Source organism: Zonotrichia albicollis, chromosome 11 (genome assembly GCF_047830755.1).
Source record: "Zonotrichia albicollis isolate bZonAlb1 chromosome 11, bZonAlb1.hap1, whole genome shotgun sequence".
Taxonomy (NCBI): domain Eukaryota; kingdom Metazoa; phylum Chordata; class Aves; order Passeriformes; family Passerellidae; genus Zonotrichia; species Zonotrichia albicollis.
In genome coordinates, this window is record NC_133829.1 from 3,434,545 (window position 1) to 3,452,930 (window position 18,386).

At 42.7% G+C, this 18,386-nt stretch overlaps 1 protein-coding gene across 5 annotated transcripts in view; it reads right to left on the reverse strand.

Moving 5' to 3' along the window:
• Nucleotides 1-16,887, reverse strand: part of MEF2A (myocyte enhancer factor 2A) — an 81,395-nt gene extending 64,508 nt beyond the window's left edge. For 2 of the 5 annotated variants that reach the window (XM_074549188.1, XM_074549190.1), the window contains exon 1: nt 16,531-16,887. The gene's annotated coding sequence lies outside the window, so the exon portion shown is untranslated. The remainder of the gene's footprint in view (nt 1-16,530) is intronic. The other 3 variants (XM_074549185.1, XM_074549189.1, XM_074549187.1) reach the window with 2 other exon arrangements.
• Nucleotides 16,888-18,386: the final 1,499 nt, after the last annotated feature.

The following is an 18,386-nucleotide window of genomic DNA, read 5'->3' on the forward strand; positions in this document are numbered from 1 at the left end:
ACATGTCTAGAAATACACACACTGGCGTATAAAAAGCACAAACAAATCTGAGTTGTCAAAATTAATGGAGCACACCCTAAAAATATTTCATCATCCTCTGTTACAATGCTTTAATATGTCACACTACAAAGGGACACACAGCAGAGAATGCCAGCATAATGGGGTAAGGAAGGCAAACTTCTAAAACAGCCTCTAGACCCACAGAGGATCAAGTATTCCACGGCTTCAGATTGGTGCCTTGGAGAACGCAAAGATAAAAGGGGAACAGACTTGATCACAGGGTCAGGAGAGGTTATCTGTGCTCTGCTGGAGGAATATGCATTAATCCTCCTCTTTCCCTAAGCACAGAGGAAAGCCTAACTCAAACACTTATCAGAAAGGGTAATCACAGCGAGCTGCAGCTGACGTTGGAGGCAGGGGGAATCATCCAGACCTTTGGTAAATATTTAGGCAGCTAGCCCACATAAAAATCCTGCACTGTTGCTTCTCTAGTGCAACCATATCCACAGGGGGTAGGTGAAAGTTCCACAGGCCTACTTTAGCTGCAATGCCTGTTTGCTGCAACCCAGAAGCACATCCTGACACTGCTCCTCTTAAACAGACATTTTGTGAGATGGTTCATACTCCATTTATCTTCCCTTTCCATTGGTGGGGACAGCTGGAAACCAGACAGAACTACCAGCAGGTACCAGCTTACCCACAACAGAGATCTGCTGTGGGCATACCAAGAGAACAGGGTATGAACCAAGGTAGAGGTACGCCTGGATTTTGAGCAGATGATATTTTAAAGTAGCTCATTATTCAGTCCTCCCTTAATTACTCTGCAGAGCACACCAGCATTTATCAAATAATACACTGTCACAAAGATACAGAATACCACATTTTTACAGAAGGAAATTATTATAACACTTTTAATTTTATTCACCCAAAGGTTAAGCACCAAACTGTAAAATGTCTGCAGTATGGTCCTGATAGATTGACCAGGCTTCGTTTTGACATTAGAACTTCTGCTCTGAGGGACCATGCTGGAGGCACAAAATCATTTCTAATACAACAGGCACTTATTTTTTAGCAGGAGAAACACTTCTATTAGGTACCCAGAGAATATGTACCCATGTAGTGTCACACATCAGCACATGACTGAGAGCCTTTATCCGGTCAAACAGCGTCACACGGACCAAGAGCCAGCGCAGAGCAGAGCTCAGCCTCAGCTCCAGCGCGGAATCTGGGCCATCCCTGCACTTCACTTTCTGTGCAGCTGCTGGGAGCAGCTCCCCGCCCCCCGAGCCAGGGGAGCACAGAAGCTGTCGCTGCCAAGAGCAAAGAAAAAAACCCTCCTCAAGAAGCATTCTTCACCTCTGCAGAGCTGTCACAAACGTGAGCCTGGCTCAACTGCCACGTTCCAAACCTGGCTTCTGACTCGCTGCTGCTCGAATATTTAAGCCATCCCTTTCCTACCTGCATCAGAGCTGAACCCATTTTTTCATTGCATCTTCTTTGGTATTTTTTCTACATTGATGACTTAAAGAGGTGCAAACATTGTGACCTGCTATTAGCAAAGCTCCAGCACTGAAGAACAGCACAACACAAGTCCCAGCACACCAGGAGTATTCAATATCTCACACACACACTGGATTCCTTTCACAAACACACAGAACTAAACCCAAGAGCTGCACTGATAAAGAAACCCCACAGAAAAGTCATGAAATAACTGAACCAGTAAAATTCCATACAAAGACAAAACTAGGAATTGAAATCTACAAATACAACTAGTCTACAGAAAACATATTTTTCATCTTTTTAAAGAATATGTTTCTGACTGCACAATTAAAAAGCAGCTTCCAAATTTTATCAATATAGTCAAACTAAATAAAGTGTTTCCTCTGTAAGCAAATAATATTAAGGTGCCTTACAATCTTACATATCACATGCAACAAGTTTTGACTAAGAAAAATAAATGCTCAATATTATACAAAGCACAAAAAATCCCACTGACCTTGGTGAAGGACTTGGAATTAAATTATCTGCAGCTGTGAAGTGCTACAGGTTACTCTTACTTGAGAATCAAACAAAAACCATCAACAACAGGCAGAAATCAAAACCTAGCCAACATGATTATCAACCAAAGTAGAGCTTGCATAATGTAAAACTAGGCAGATGCTCTGGCTTTCAGATCAGATAATAATAGTTTTATTTCTCCAGAAGTGTTGGTACCTAATCAGTCAGTTTTGGAGCATCTGCTTTTCAAGACCCCAGGTGAAAAGAAGAAACAAAAATCTGTTAATGTAACATACCCAGCTGACAGATGTAGAATTGTATTCATGGAAACACTAAAAGCCATACCAGAAATGGAGGGTATTACGAAAAATAAAAGAAGATATACTTGCCAAGAGTAGAACCCACAATATTTGCTTTCTCAGGAGAAAATACCCCAGCACTTTAATAGGTAAATGTGCCAGAGAACTCACCCTCTACCCACCAGGAAGTGAAATGAAAGAAAGCCCAAAAAATAGCACAGAAAACAGAAGGGGGTGTGGTGGAAATACTTCTTGTTTACTGGCAACTATCTTAAAAAAATATAGAGAGAGAATAAACAGCTGAAATCCAACACATTCACTCATCCAGATCATCACACCAAAAATCTCAGGTAACACAGCTTCAGCTGCTTGCAGCACTTGCTTTCAGCCAAGTCACACATGTCCCACACTCCTGTGCTGCCCTGTCACTGACACAGGACACAGCTCCAGACTGTTCAGCTGCACCCAGCAGGGAGGTGAAATTCAGGCATTTGCACAGGGCCAGCAAGGAACCCACTACTGCAAAGGCAAGGCACCAATCTAAATGTTCTCAAAGGCAAAAAAATACTCAAAACAAGGCAAGGTCTGCCAGTGCAGTAACATGCTGCTGATCTAATGGATTAGCAGGCAAGTTTGAGGCACTGAGGTCTTCCAGGTCACAATTTGCCCTTTTAATTGAACCTACAGGTATCAACTAGAGAACTGGAAACAAATGCAAAAACACAGCACTTGCACTAGAAAATTATTTCTTATTTTATCTTGCATATTTATAAATATCAAGAGCTGATGGAAGTAGCACTTGGCAGAATACAGCCCTCAGTTAAAGCCCTCAGAGTCAGGCATCCATTTGGTCAGGTCAAATTACAACAGGCAGAAAGTGCCACCAGCATCACCCAACCACTGCCACACCCCGAGACCTGTATGCTGCACTTCAGAAGCCTCTGTCACACAAATAACCCAAATTCAATGAAATTATTGCATCCCCTGTTTTTCCCAATTTGTTAAAGGCCATCTGAGCCAAATCCTTCTTAGAACAGAGACATCAATCTAGACCACAGACAAGTTCTGGAACTGCAAGTTTTATTGAAAGCCACAAGCTTCATTGTAGTTTAATCACCTAAATTAAATACATAAACAAGATTTCAGTTTTTAAAAGGATGACTAACTTAAATTTGCCACATTAATTTACTTTTGAAGGCACTCCATGCAGCAACACTTGCTACACCAAAAAACATTACTATGTTCTCATAACACACAAAAAATGACCAAAACACATCTAATAAAGAAACAAATGGAAAAAGAGTAAAAGTTGGTGGGTGCTGTCATTTGCTTTACTGGAACACATCAAATAATTTCAGCACTGTTCCGCTCGAGATGTAAAGAAGAGCTGAGACAGGAATTCACAGCTCCAAACCACACGAGACCACGTGAGAAAATGCATCCACCTCAAAAAGCAGGTGCACTGCCATGCACATCTTGCTAGTGCAGAATCACAACTGAACATATTAACCCAGTTTCCCAAAGCCTTAATGATGACAAATATGACACTGAAAACATGTTCTCCATTAAGAAACAGGTTTGCCCCATTTAGGTGCTACAACTAACGAGCATTTTGTGAAATGATGGATTTTCAAGCAGGAGAGATAATGAACTAAATGCTTTCTGTGAGCTATCCTAACATGCCACTGACTGGCACAGGTACATTAAATGAGTTTAAAGGTGTCCTGTATACATCTACCCAGCCACATTTATCAAACACAGCTTTACTGCTGATCTCAGAGGGGATCACACAGACTACTTCCCCAAATTTGGACAAATCCAGAATGAAGATCTAATGAGTAATATTTTTCCTATTGTATTCCCCTTCAGTACAGTGCCCTGCCAAGTCTTTCAAATGACAGTGTTATTAAGATAACTCCAGGAAGGCACTGTACAGGAAAAATAGGCAAGGCCTGTTAATAGGATACACAGACCTCAGATGTGGGTGAAGGATCTTCTAGTTTAGATTTCACACATAAACTGCTTGAGACTAGCAAAAGAGCACTAGAACTCAGAAACACTTTTTAAAAAAATTTCCTAAAATGGTATAGACATTATCATTCCTCATTATCCAAATGACTCTGAGCATCTCCAGATTGAGTCCATCTCCCCACAGGCAGAGAACGAACCCCCGGCAGTAAGAAGGCTGAGACCAGAAATTGCAGAACAGCATCTCAACCACTGGAACCTGAGAGTGGCAATCAAAGTGCAGATCTAAAGCTTTGTTCGTTAGATTGAACAGTGAGACTTCAATATTTATTGTAGATCTAAAAGAGAAATGTACAGATTCACAAAGAATGACTGCACACATGCTCTCTAAACAATGCTAATCCAATTAGGTATCACTCATTTAGACAGATACATTGCTTTAATTATGCTCAAATTGTCTCCTATTGCTAAAATGAAAGTTAAATAATTTAATTTTGTATGTGAATACAGCAGAGGAGAAGGAGACAAAGACTTGGATTCAAAAGTTCTTGTGATTGCCAAAAGGGGAAAAGAGACTGTTCCCTACACACTCAGGAACCATTAAAACCCTTCAGCATTTTTTGCCAAACATGGTTTCACGTATTTTTTACAGCGCTTCAAAAGGTTTTGCTAAGGCAACTTGTGTATTGACAATAATACAGGCACCACGCTGCATTATACAGAAGACAATAGCAAGATCTGAGTAATGTGTATTAAAGAAAACACGATTCACTACCATGGGAACCCTGTCAGAATTCACCACTACTGCAAGTCATCCACAGGAAGCTTTTCTGTGCTAGACTTCCCCTCCTAATAATCTCTCCACTAATACCTCAAAGATATAAACATGAACATTATAGCACACAGGCAATGCCCTGGCCTGCAGCATTTTCATCTAAATAGGTCTAACAGACACAAGGAGACAGCAGAAAGAATTCCAGAATAAGATCTCCACCACTTACATCATCAGTACAGCCAAGGATTTCACTGGAACATTGACACTAATTCACTGAAAACTCATTGTAAGCACAGTTAATGAATGTGGGAGAAACCAGGGAAAAAAGAAAGGAAAAAACCCAACTCCATACACACAACACAAAGAACCAAGCATTACAAGAAATGCCCCAAATCCCACTGAAGTTGACTTTATCTAAAGCAGTCTAGGAAGTTTCACTGGAATAAGTGGACCTTGTAAAGTATTTGTTACTGATTTTTTAGTAACAAACTACACCAGACTAAAATCATGCCTAGACCAAGCTTTTGGGATCCACAGCTTAAACAGGAAGAGAAGCAAGTTCCCCCTCCCAGCCCCAGTTACAGTGCAACTCTATCTGCATGCATAAGGGCACCAGCAATTGCAACAAAATAAAACCAGAGTTAAACATTAAACTACACAGAGGACTTGCCTGGCTACAGCCATTTACAGAACAAGCTCAAGGAACACTGCAGCATATGCAAGGCATTAATGTACAGTTAAAACTCCTTTTCTCAACTCCTGCATGGAGGCAGTACATCAAATCCACCTGGAAGAAGAACTCAAACATTACCAGAAGAATTTGTTTTTAATTAATGTCTTGCAGAGTCCGAATTAGTTTTTCAATGAAGGTTTGCAAACTCAAATGTAACAAAAGCATCTCTCAGTAGATTGTTTTGCAGGGTTTGAGAGATGAAAATGCAGAACCGAAAAGCGTAAACACAGAAGTTTCATCAGACTCCAGAATGAACAGGTATCAACCCAAAGAGAACAAACCTTCCCTAAAAAACATTTTTCACACTGAAATAACAGAACTAAATTTTCTCCTTGAAGTCAAGACTAGCTAGTATTGGAGTGCCCTAGAATGAGCCACTATTTCAACAAATAGTGAGCTGTGAAATGCTGAAATCCATTCTTAATCAACAAAAAAAGCATGGTAATGGCACAAAAGTTAGGGAGTTTATGAATTTCAGAAAAAGTACTCTTCTACTGAAAGCTAAAGAAAGGGACAGCTCTCAGAAAATACAAAACAAATCACATCACAAGCACCATCCTGAATGTACTGTAGATCAAGCTCCTTTCCCTGCATAGTAACAAGAAACAAAAAGTATTCCTTGTTCAAGATTGTAGCAACCACAATAGCAACTGCAGCAGCAGCTTTTCCAAGAAAGGCATTTGAAATGTAGAGTTTACCCCTCAGAACTGGTGTACCTACAACAATCTTCATAACACATGCAATTGTGCCCTTATCTAAATTTGTATTTGTCTAGAGAGAGGGAAATGAAGCCAGAAGACAAGACAATTATAGAAAGTATGAAACCCAGAGATACAGTCTCAAGGAAGTATAAATGTTAATGGTGGACACTGCAAACTTTAAAGGTCCCAGACCTGAAACACTGGTAAGCCTGAACCAAGGCATCTGAGGTAAAATGATTCTCTCTGAAGTGTGAGCTGATAAACACAGCCAGACACTAAAGCTGCAAATATAAAAAAGAACCCAAGGAAAGGAACTCAACTGGAACTTTTTTTTTTTTGTTTCCATTTCATTTGTATCTTGGTTGAAACCAAAGAGAAGCTGCTTTCTATTTACTTGATCAGGCTGTTGCCAAATTCCTGAAGGAAAACGTGCAAATCCTAGCACAGGTGAGCTGAATCATTCATGTTCAAGGTCCACTTATATCTTCAAAAGATTTTCACCTACTCCTCCCTTCCTGCTGAGTGGCCCAAGCACTGACACATCTCTGTGGCTGACAGCGTGTGACTGGGGCTGGGCTGGCCGTCTTTGTCCCAATACTGCCACCAGATCAGACTATTTTAAGATAAGCTAATTATGCCACTGAAAAATCTTCTAAGCCACTAAGACTGAGCAGAGGAGACCACGAAGAATTAAAAGCAGAGAAGCACAGGTTAGACAGAAGCAAGAACTGTGATCTCAGCTCTTGCAGATAAGCCTGCAGGATTCCTTGTCAGATTGCAACTCTGAATTTTAGGCTGTGCTTACCTTCTCCTGCTTCTACAGTCCTAAATAGCACAAAAGGAACTTCACACAAAAGGCTGCTGCTCCTTACACATTCAGAAAATTAGTCATTCAAGCCTTAGAAAAACAACACACCAAGACCTTTGTGGTTTTCTTGTAGGCATTATCTACATGCATGCAAGACAGCTACAGAAACCAACTTAGGTGCCTTAAAACAAACAGATCCGAAGGAAAATCCTCAATCAGGATTTTGTTGCACAGAAAGATTTCAAGAAGTTTATCAGATCATCTTCTCATTAACATTTCATTCAAGGACTGAATGACTGAAAAGCAGGTAAAAATTTCTTTTGGGAACTACTCAGCCAGTACCCAGCAATATTATGATAGGTTTTATTACAAAACAATTCAGCCCTTAAAAAACAAACTTGTTAAAAAAACTGGATCCAGAAAGTCCTACATAAAGGACAGATATGAGCATCACATGGGGGAGGAGGTGAGGTGGGGGCTTTAGATAAATTTATTAATACATTTTAAGAAGATAGGAAGACACAAGGAAGAAATTCCAACTATCTTCCCATACACTTACAAGCAAGCCTCATCAAAATGAAGATATATTTATTTTGCTGAATGAATTCCAACCTAACATAATATTTAGAACAAATCAAATACATTAAGAACAAGGCAAATTTAAATCACCGTAACTTTAAGTTTTATCTTAATAAAATTAAATAAAAACACTTAAAATAAGAGTTTGCTAATATTAGACTAGAGCATCATCAATGATGGCATTAAAACCCTGAAGACAGAACTATTTCCACAGCTTTATAACTTTTTTAATAAAATGATGTTTACTTGACCACAGTCTATTCTCCCTCATTAACGGTCTCTGATTATATTGGTCAGTATTAGCCAAGCGCTACAGCAAATGCATCGATTCTTTTTGAGATTTCCCAAAAGTGCTGCAGAATTTCTGACCTGGCATTAGCAGAGAAGCCCTGGGCAGAGCAGAGCCCTGCAGTGACCAGAGGCAGCAGGTCCTGGGGGAGGCTGGGGCACTCAGCAGGCCCCTGTGCTCAGCCTGGCCACAGCCAGCACACATTTAAGGTATGGGGAGAACTGAAGAGAAACATACTGAAAAGAGGGGGCACTCTAAAAGATCAGGGAATAACAGAAAAGTTGAAAAATAAGGGAAATGGAAATTCTCCATTTACAAAATCACTTCTTTACTATTACAGTTTGGACTACTTTTAAATGTGCTTCCACCATTTCTCCATATTTTAATAACATAAATGAAATGGGCTACAGAATACAGAATAAAAATTTTCATATACACACTTTGTTCTTCCCTCTTCCCCATACCATGCTTGGCTTGCTCCTCAGCAACCCAGCCATAGAGCTGGAATCCTTTTATCTCATGCAATCGCACTGGTTACGCTCGCCTAGAGCCAGTGTTAACAGGACAGTCTACAGATCCTTTAATGACTTCCATCTCCCCCGAGACAAAAACTAGGTGGTGAAAAGAAGAAAACAAAAAGGCAGCAAGACCCAATGGCACCCAGGAGTGCCGCCAGGTTGGCCGCAGCCCGGCTCGCTCTGAAGCGGTTCCTCGGTCCGTAGCAGGAGCCGATGGCTCCGCTCACCGCAGGCCCGGCCGAGCCCCCGGGGCTGCACGGGCACGCCGGGATCACCAGAGGGAGCTGCGGGGGCTCCGACGGGGCCGCACCGGGGATCGGGGCCCGGATCGCAGCTCCTAACCCGGGGCAAGTCCTGCCCTCAGCTTGGGAAAAAAGCAGCTTTTGCTTGAGTCTCTTTGTAGGAACCTTCCGACCCCCTCTCAAGGGAATGACTCTGTCACTTCCTGCAGGAATCTGGTGCAAGTTTTACATAAGCACCTTGTGCTAACACTCGACTGGTTGTAAACACGTGTGTGACAATAACAGGGTGCACGGACTAGTTCAGGGCATCCTCAGGAGAGAAGTGTAAAAACAAGGACGTCACCACTAGGCCTAACTCGGCAGGACGGGAGTCCGGCTCCTCAGCAAGAGCACGAGGGGAAGCCACAAACAGGCCCGGGGTGTGCGGGGCGCTGAGGGCAGGCGGGGACCGGCAGGGCCAGGCCCGGGGGGCAGCGCGGGGTCACTGCGGGTATCGGGTGGCACCGCACCCGCCGGGAAGCCAGGCCTGCTCTGGAGATCCGCCTGGGAAACTCAGCCTGGAGCCACCGGGAGCCTCAGAACGCCACGGCACGAGCGGCAGCTGAAATCTGCAACTCTCCCATCACCGCTTCACCTCCTGAACAAACCCTCAGTCTTTTACGGTGCTTTCCTCCTATTTTGCATACGGCACCGAAATTACTCCAATAATAAGAAACATTCCGTTTTAAAATCCAGAATTTCCAATCGTTTCAACACCACATTTTAAGTTAGCAGTGATAAATACAAACACTGACCATTAGCTTTTTCCTTTTTGTAGGGAAAAAAAAATCATTTATCAATTAAGATAATTCTTGTTGTTTCTGCCCTCCTCAAATTTCATCTCATATTAAACCCAATACAAAGCCTGGAGAGTCGTCTTAGATTTCTCTGTGCCTCACTAAGAACAAGTGCTTTCTATATGATTTTGTAATACAGATTTGATAAAACGGTTTTTAAATTTCAGTTGTTCCAATTGATAATTTTTCCTTTTTTTTTTTAAACAGCTATTCAGGTTGGCAGTTTTTATATTTGTGACAAAGTAAACAACAAGCACCTATTTAAAACTCGTGATTATTCTATGACATCCACAGCCATTCCATGCTCCACATGCTCCTCGGGAATTTTCAGGGCATTTTGGTTCATAATTACAACTTCTGCACATCACCCATATTCTACACCTCCAATATTCAACAAATTCTTGCTTCCATCAACTGACCACATCTCTCTTCAGCCATCCAGGATTTTGTCTCCTTCCCCTGAAGGAGGAGTTCTAATTTAGTGCTTCCTAATGGAAACCATTAATTTTTTTACTGCTGGCACTTTTTTCATAGCCCAACATCTCTCCAAGCAAAGATCTTCGCATACATTTCAATGACAAAAATTTAAGACGCCACCATTTGGAATGCTATGAACAAAGATAAGGAGGACAAGAAGAAGACAAAACATTAAAAACCCCAACGCTCAAAAGAAACACAGGAGGATATTAACAAAACCTCTCGGAGAAAATCCTTCTTCTGCACTCAAAAGCTTCAAATCCCTGAAGCCAACTATTCAAGTAAATATGTGTATTATTAAACTCAGACTAACAAACATAATTTGACAGCCTATAGGCTCAAAAATTGTAGAAGAAAATGCTTTTCCTTTTTTGTAGGCATCAAATGAAACAAATTCTCTTGTGCTGTACCTCTTACTTCCCCTCTTTCACCCTGAAACCAAGGGGATTCTGAATATAAATTTAAGACACCTGACTTAATTAAAACCTCATACCATTGTACAATAATTTCAACAGCTTCAAGGAAAAATAAAAATTCTGAAAATTTCAGTTTATTGCCCTCAGTGCCTGACAAGATAATAAAAGAACAATGATGATGGAACATCCCCTTTTCTCAAACACTCTCCGAAGACTCTTTGCTTTGAAAGCTCACACTGGAAGAAGCAACATCTTTAAACTGCTCTATACACCAAATTATTAGCAGTCATTCTTGTCAGCTCACAGCTTTTAAAACAGGATGCATGCACTCATATCAGGAAGAGGCAGTTGCTTGTGAAAGAATGATACCAAAAACAAGATGTCCCTCATGCTGATAACCTCATACAATGCATCTGAGCTATACCATACAAGTTTTCCACATGATGGTCTATTAAATACAATTCAAAACATCTGGAGAAAGATAACCACTTAAAAACAGTCACTTTCTTTGATATCTGAGGGGGGAAAATATTACAACTTTTTTTCTCAGCTCTTGGACTCAATTTTTGCAGATTTGGTGTGATACAGGGTGTAAAGTCACATTACCCTGACAGCTTCCAAAAGTTTCTCTAATGAACATTGCCCAGACAAGGCTGTTGTGCCCTTTGTGACCTTTAGGACACGTGTGTGTATCTGAGTCCCTGAAGGTTCAGCCTCTTGCTTACTCTCTTCTCTTACAACTGTTTCTAATTCTTCCATATCATAAAGAACACTAAAACAATCTCCTCTGAATTCTGTTTCTCAATTCTGTGTGCCACAACCCTCAAGAAAGAAATGTGTAACAGCACAGCTCAGTTACAGACATGCTTGCACAATTATACAGCTAAAAGTTTAATAATTTAATCCCCTTGACCTTCCAAACACGAAATGATCACACAAAACTAAGAGATCAGGCCTGTGTACAATGGTATAAAACCTCAGCCCTGACCACAGCCTGCAAGTGTCACTGCACGTATGGATGACACATCTGCTTTACATATTCTCACAGGTCTATGGGGAGCCTGCACACAATAAAAATAACACCAGTCCAGTCCATGAAATCCTAAATTACAGTATCAGAAGCAATCTGGTTTTCAAACAAAACTGAGTTACACAAACACTCAAAGAGATTTGAAATAAATGGGAAAAAATCCTTCTTCACCTCTATTATCATCATAAAAGTATCACGAGCACAAACCCATCCATCCTGCACACCCACTCCTAGGTGATCTCTGACCATGACACATTTCTCTCTGAGTCAATTTGCTCCTGATTAGAAAAAAAGGAAAAGCTGCTTTGTCATCAGTGCCTGGTACAGACACCTACAGCCAGCACCTTTCCACGACTCTGCTTGCTGCTAATTCCTAGCACCTCCTTTTTATCTTGCTATACTTCAAACAGGCACGCAACAATTCTCAGTAGCTCCTAGAGAAATCACAGAGCAATGCAGAACACATTTTCAACTTTCCAGGTTGGCCCATAAGGACTTTGCCAGAATTCAAAAGCTCTCCAGGGACAGAGGCAAATATAACTGGGAGACCTACCTAATTAAGCATCACTAACATTTTGAATATAAAGTAGTTAATTCCCTGAAAAATAATTCAATTAATCACACTCTTATTAAGAGGGATGTATTTTCTTCTGATCACAGAGGCACGTTTGTACTGCTACAACACACGGAACAAAAAGCAAAGTGCTGCCATAGAAAAGGTTCTGCATTCCCCTGCACTACAATTTTGAAAAAGACTGGTCACAAAATTTAGCCTCCCTTATTCTAATAAAATTCCTTCCTAATTCTTCACTGTAGACTCACATTAAGAATAAAATGAGAAAAGAAAATATATACAGATATATATAATTTAAAATATTCTAACTAGGTGATTATCTTGGACAGGCAGGGGTGAAATCTCAGGAACAGAGGAGTCTTGCAAGATATTAATTCCTCTTTAGTGTCAAATAGAAATGAGAGTACACAGTACAGGGGTTTATATTTCTAAAGAAAGTTATATATTTAATATAAAGAAATCTAGAAACACTGCTGCAGAACAATGAAACAGAAGCCAAAACAATACCACTGATGTAAAAAAAAAAAAATCAATGCCTTAATATGGAGGAAAAAAAATTTCTTCTTTTCAACTCCCTAAGCAGCAACTTGAAAGTTCAAGTGTTAAAATAAGAAAGCACCAGATGAGGGGAGTGGTCAGAGGTAGAAATCTAGATCAGATGCTTACTTTCAAATAAACGAAGCAGAATCTCTTATTGCAGATAGGAGCTCATTATTTATGAGCTGGTGCTGTACCTCAGCACACATGCAGGGGGAGGGGAGCTGTCATCTCACACAGGCTGGCCTCAACTCTCACTGATCCCACTTTGTTCTCTTACACTGGACACTGCACCAAGGACCTCAAATGTATTTTCATCAGCTGGCCAAAAAAATTCCTCAAGTTTTTTACTGGAAGGTCAACAAAGCTAACTCGGGGGAGAAGTGAAAGAATGTCTTGTGTCATCTCCCAAACCACCCTGCAAACACCCAGGGAAAAAGCAGCCTTTAGTTATTTCACATCTGACTGCACCTTAAACCAAGGGGATTCTGAGTATAAATTTAAGGCACTGAAATGAAAAGCTCATACCATTACACACCTTCAAAGTCTTTATTGACTTCAGTGGCAGGAGCAAGAGTTAAACTATCCATCCCCTCATCAGCAGCACCTCAGTAACCTGCCAAAGCCATTCAGGCAATCACTGCTCACCTTGCAGGGCACAGGAAGGCACACCAGGAAAAGGGAGTGCTGGGTTTATATCCCCTGGTTGCTCCACCACAGCTGAAGGAATCAAACCTGAACACAAAGCACCAAATTCACCCATATTATCACAGACAGAGATTCTGACTTCTGTTCCATTTGATCCATTGAAGAACATATTATTACACATGTGAAATGATGTCTTTCCAACACGATAAATGTGAAACCTTAAAGCCATTTGTGCATTAAGCAGCACATCCATTGCCACAGGATGTTCCAATTAATTCAAAGGAAGATTCGTTGCAATGAGAAGGAAAAGGAGATCCCAGTGCTCTGCACACATTTCCAGGCTGCTGTCAGGACTGAGTAGGCCTAAAGCCCAAGGTTTACCAGAATATTTAGTCCTTTAAAAATAAAAAATTAAGAATTTGGTGAGGCAAGTAAAATGTGCTAATGGTAATTTTTAGAAAACATACTTTTAAAAATTCAACTAAACCCCACAGACCTCTCTCAAGCTAGGCATAACAAACCACAGTTATAACTAATTCAAGATATTCCTTATTTAGGAAAAGAAGTTGCCAAAGTGATACAGGTTTGCTCATCACACAGCATTAAACTACACTTCTTTCAGTACTCTGGAGAACTAATCAGCTGTGTTTTGTTGGGAGAGCATGGCTGGGAGCAGGCAAGGTAGCACAGCATTGTTCACAGAGCAGAGTGGTGCCTCCAGGCTCTCTGAAGCAGCACTTGGGCCCAGAATATACAGAATGACATCAACAAGTTATCTGAGAAACGTGGCCAACATTCTAAAATAAACCCATAAAATCTCTGCTGCCCGCATTAACCAGTTTAAGGTGAACCACACACACTTCAGCTCAAAGGTTCCTAAATAAGATGAGTCTTCTGCCATAATGAGCTGTTTTGTTCTCCAGAATTACTTCAAGTTTTCATGCAGCCATGTCCTCCTCATTGTGCTAGTCCAACATGACTCAATTTCTCTAAGTTCACAAAACTCAATGTTCGCTTTCTTCTCCATCTGTGGTTTCACAGAGAAAGAAACTGATATTCCAGGGCTCTAAAAGCAGGGATCTGCACAGAGGCACAGCATTCCTGGCAGCACTCACTCAGAGGTGAGCAGTGACCACATGGGTTTAACACACACTGAGAACACAGAGCAGGACAAGCCAACAGCAAAAGAGCTGATGTACTCCCAGCACCATCTGCAAATGTCTGCTCACAAATAACCCCCAGGAACGCTGCAATGCTCCCACGGCTCAGAGAAGGAGCTCATGCACACCAGAGCCTGTCCCTGACATTGGGGGATTCTCCCCCTCTGCCACTGCACGTGGCCCACGCCAGCTACAGATGTGGGAGAGAATTACGGAGGAGAAAAATAACTGACCAGGGCACTGGGCTATTTTCTTTATGAAATTCCAAACTGAATGTCCTCAGTCAAAAAAAGGCTCATCTCCAGCTGCACAGCACCATCATAATCCCTTAATATCTTGATAATTTGTTCCATTCTCTTATTTTTGATTTGCTGGCTTAACAAGTATAGAATTTTAAAATATCATTGAATAATGATACCCTTTAGTGAACAAAGGCACCGACATTACATCCTTTATTATAATTTATTATAATCCTTCTAAATTATGTAATTGAATAACATGTCATTTTGCACATATTCTAACACCTCAATGAAAAAAAAATAGTTTAAATGAGGAACTTCACACTTCTCCCCCAAATGCAAATCACCTGTGAGATAGGAGGAAAAGACCTAAATATTACATTCTCATACGTAAAAGGCATTTTAAATCATTTTAAATAGAGACAGAATAGATGACAGGAATGTTGCCCTGACATCTTTTGCACAGGTATTTAAATACCAGATACCAATAAGAAGACACCAGAATTATCTAACAAAATATAGCTGGCTACTTCTTAAAAAAAACCAAAAAATTGCATAAGGAACAATTGTGTGTAGACAGTTCACATAATAAAGGTTGAAAGCTCATAGCCCTCTCCATGTTAGATAAAAATTTCCCAGACTGTAAAAACGGTTTAAAATAAATACATTTACATTATCAATTCCATACCAAACCACTATATTTTCCTTACTACTGTTTACAAATTATTCCTTTTCCTTCCTCCTTTGTACTTCCCAAAACCCCTTTCCCCCACCGCTCATACCAATTTTAGTCGTTGTATGGCTATGGGACACAATGTTTTTACACTAAACAATTTTTAAAAACCCTCTTCTTAAATTATCTCTTTTTTCCCCTACACAACTCCAATTTCTCAACTCTGAAATTAATCACCTGTCACACAAGGCACTATGGTCAGTTTTTCTGAGCAATTCCACTCTCCTCGCCGCTTAGCATCTCAAAGCAGGTAAAAATTTATTGTAAAAGACAGCTCCATAAACTTAAAAAAATTAGTCTTCCCAGTCAGCAGCGGACCAGTCCTTTTTCCTCACGACTTCTGCCGCCGAACACAGAATCCTGCTGGCAGCACAACCCCGCCGTACCTTCAGCCTTCTCCCCTGGACAGAACAGCCTGGGGCTCTCACCCCGGAGCGCTTGTCCCCCTGCCATTCCCAGCACACCTTCCTGCGGCGCTCACTCAACTCCTGAAGCGTTCCCGGCTCCCCCGGCCGACCCCCGGCCGCTCCCGCATTCCACGGACGGGCTCCCGGGGAGCCTTTTCCCGTCGCTTCCCCGCTCGCTGCGATGTCGCCTTCCCCAGCGACACCCAGCACAAAGGGTCCTTTCCCCGCACCCCGGGCGCTCCAGGGCCGCGTACCCCACCCTCCTCGGCTCCCTCCCGCCCGGTCCCCGGGCAGCTCTGCCGGCCTGGCCCGTAAATGTCCATCCCCTCCCGCAGGAAGTTCTGTGGAGGCCCCGGGAACTCGCCCACCCCGGGACACCGCCGGCTCCCCCCGCTCCGCTCCCTCAGAGCGGGATGGGGCCGGCGGGGGGGGACCCTCCTTCCTTTCCCCCTTCCCCTCCCGCTAGCTCCTCGGGCGCTCTCCCCGGCTCCGGCCGAGCCTCGGGCTGAGGGAACGCGCCCCGCTGGCCGCGCGGAGCCGGGACCCCGGGACCCCTCGCTCACCGCCGCTCCCCGCTCGCTCCGCTCCCGCCGCGGCTCCTCAGGAGACACTGACACCGGCGCACGGATACCGCGCCGCGCTATTTTTGGGAAACAAGGCCCGACCGCGGCCGGAACTACAGCTCGTCACACTCTTCTTCAGTGTCCTTCCGCACGTTTCTCCGCGCAGCTCCGGCAAGGCCAAGGGCGCTCAACGGCGCCGGGCAGGGGCGAAACGGACCGGGGATGGCGGGGAGGGGCGCGGTGCTCCCGCGGCAGGCGGTGGAACGGGCACGGCCGCGCTCCGCACTCGAGGCATCGCCGGATTACTTTGTTGGGCCGGGGAGCGGCCGGGCCTACATTCCTGGCCGCCGACCCGCCCCGGAGTGACGGCGTGCACAGCCAATCGCACCGCCCGCGCAGGACAGGCCGCCAATCAGCGCGCAGTTGGTGGGCGGGGCGTAGCGAAACGTGGACGCCTTGAGTGACATGGGAGCGCTCAATCAGAAAGGGAGGGAGGGAAGCGACAACCAATCAGAGCCCAGTGAGGGCAGGGCCGTTGGGAAGGGAACGCCCCTCCTGCCCGAGCTCGAGGGCGCGCCTGCGCAGAGCGCGGGGCCGGGTGGGCCGGCGGTGACGCAGCGGGCCCGGCCCGCCCCGAGTGGCGCCTGCGCCACCGCGGGGCCTGCGGGGCTGGAGGGCGGCTCTGGGGCAGTAACAGCGAGGGGTTGGGGCAATAACAGCGAGGCTCTGGGGCAGTAACAGCAACTCTGGGGAGTGGGGCCGGTGCCCCTCCTGAGCCCTCTGCACGGCACTGCCCCTGCGGATAAACAGCTCAGCTGACCCTGTGTGTCACCCTCTGAAACCACCGCCGCCTCCCCAACACACACACATATATATACATAGTGTATGTGTATATATATAAATACACATTCTATACTCTGTAGGTACATTTTTATATATGGTGTATCTATATACACTGTGTCTAGTATATGGAGTATATACAATATATAAAATATGTGTATTATCTATATATACACACTAGATATATACGTATCTAGTGGATATTATGTAATTGTGAGAAATCGCCACTGGTAAAATTGAACAGAGACAAGGTTGTAAAAGCAAAACTATTAATACAAAGTCATTACACTATTAAATATATAAATAGATAGTATTTTATATAGTATATATACTACACATAATATGCATTATAAATACATGTTTGATATACATTAAATATACACTATATTAATTCTACTCTACATATTAATTATATATTATATATCTAATCATAAGTATAGTGACTACTGTGCAGATATAGATTTTTAAATTAATTTTTAAATAAAATAAAATTAATAAATTAACATTAATTTATTTTATTGATTTTAAAATAATTTAAAAATAATAATTACAATTTATTTTAAATAATATATATTTTCTGCCTGGCTTGCTGTGACTCTCTCAGCTCTGAGGACATGAGCTGTGTCTCCACGTTCAGACAAAGGTGACGGTCCACCTCAGTTCCAGCTCCATGCATCCATCCCCACCTCCCATTATCTCAGCCAGAGCTGCCATTAATTGTGCTCTAAGCAGAGGAGACTGCTCGGGAATCCAGAATAAAAGCCATCAAATGGGCGTCGTTCTCCTTCACAGAAGGCGGCAGCTGAAGAGCGACCCAAAAATAAAATTTTGATGATAAAATGATACTTGCCAAAAATCATCTGCGCTCTACAGTTCTTCCAGATTTATCCTGTGAGATACCCACAGGCTCAGAGTGGAGCGACAGGAGCCATTTCACAGCTCCAAATCACTGCAAAGGGCACATCTCTAATCAGGACACCAGAACCAAGGGTGCTGTCTCTGAAAAACAGAGATCA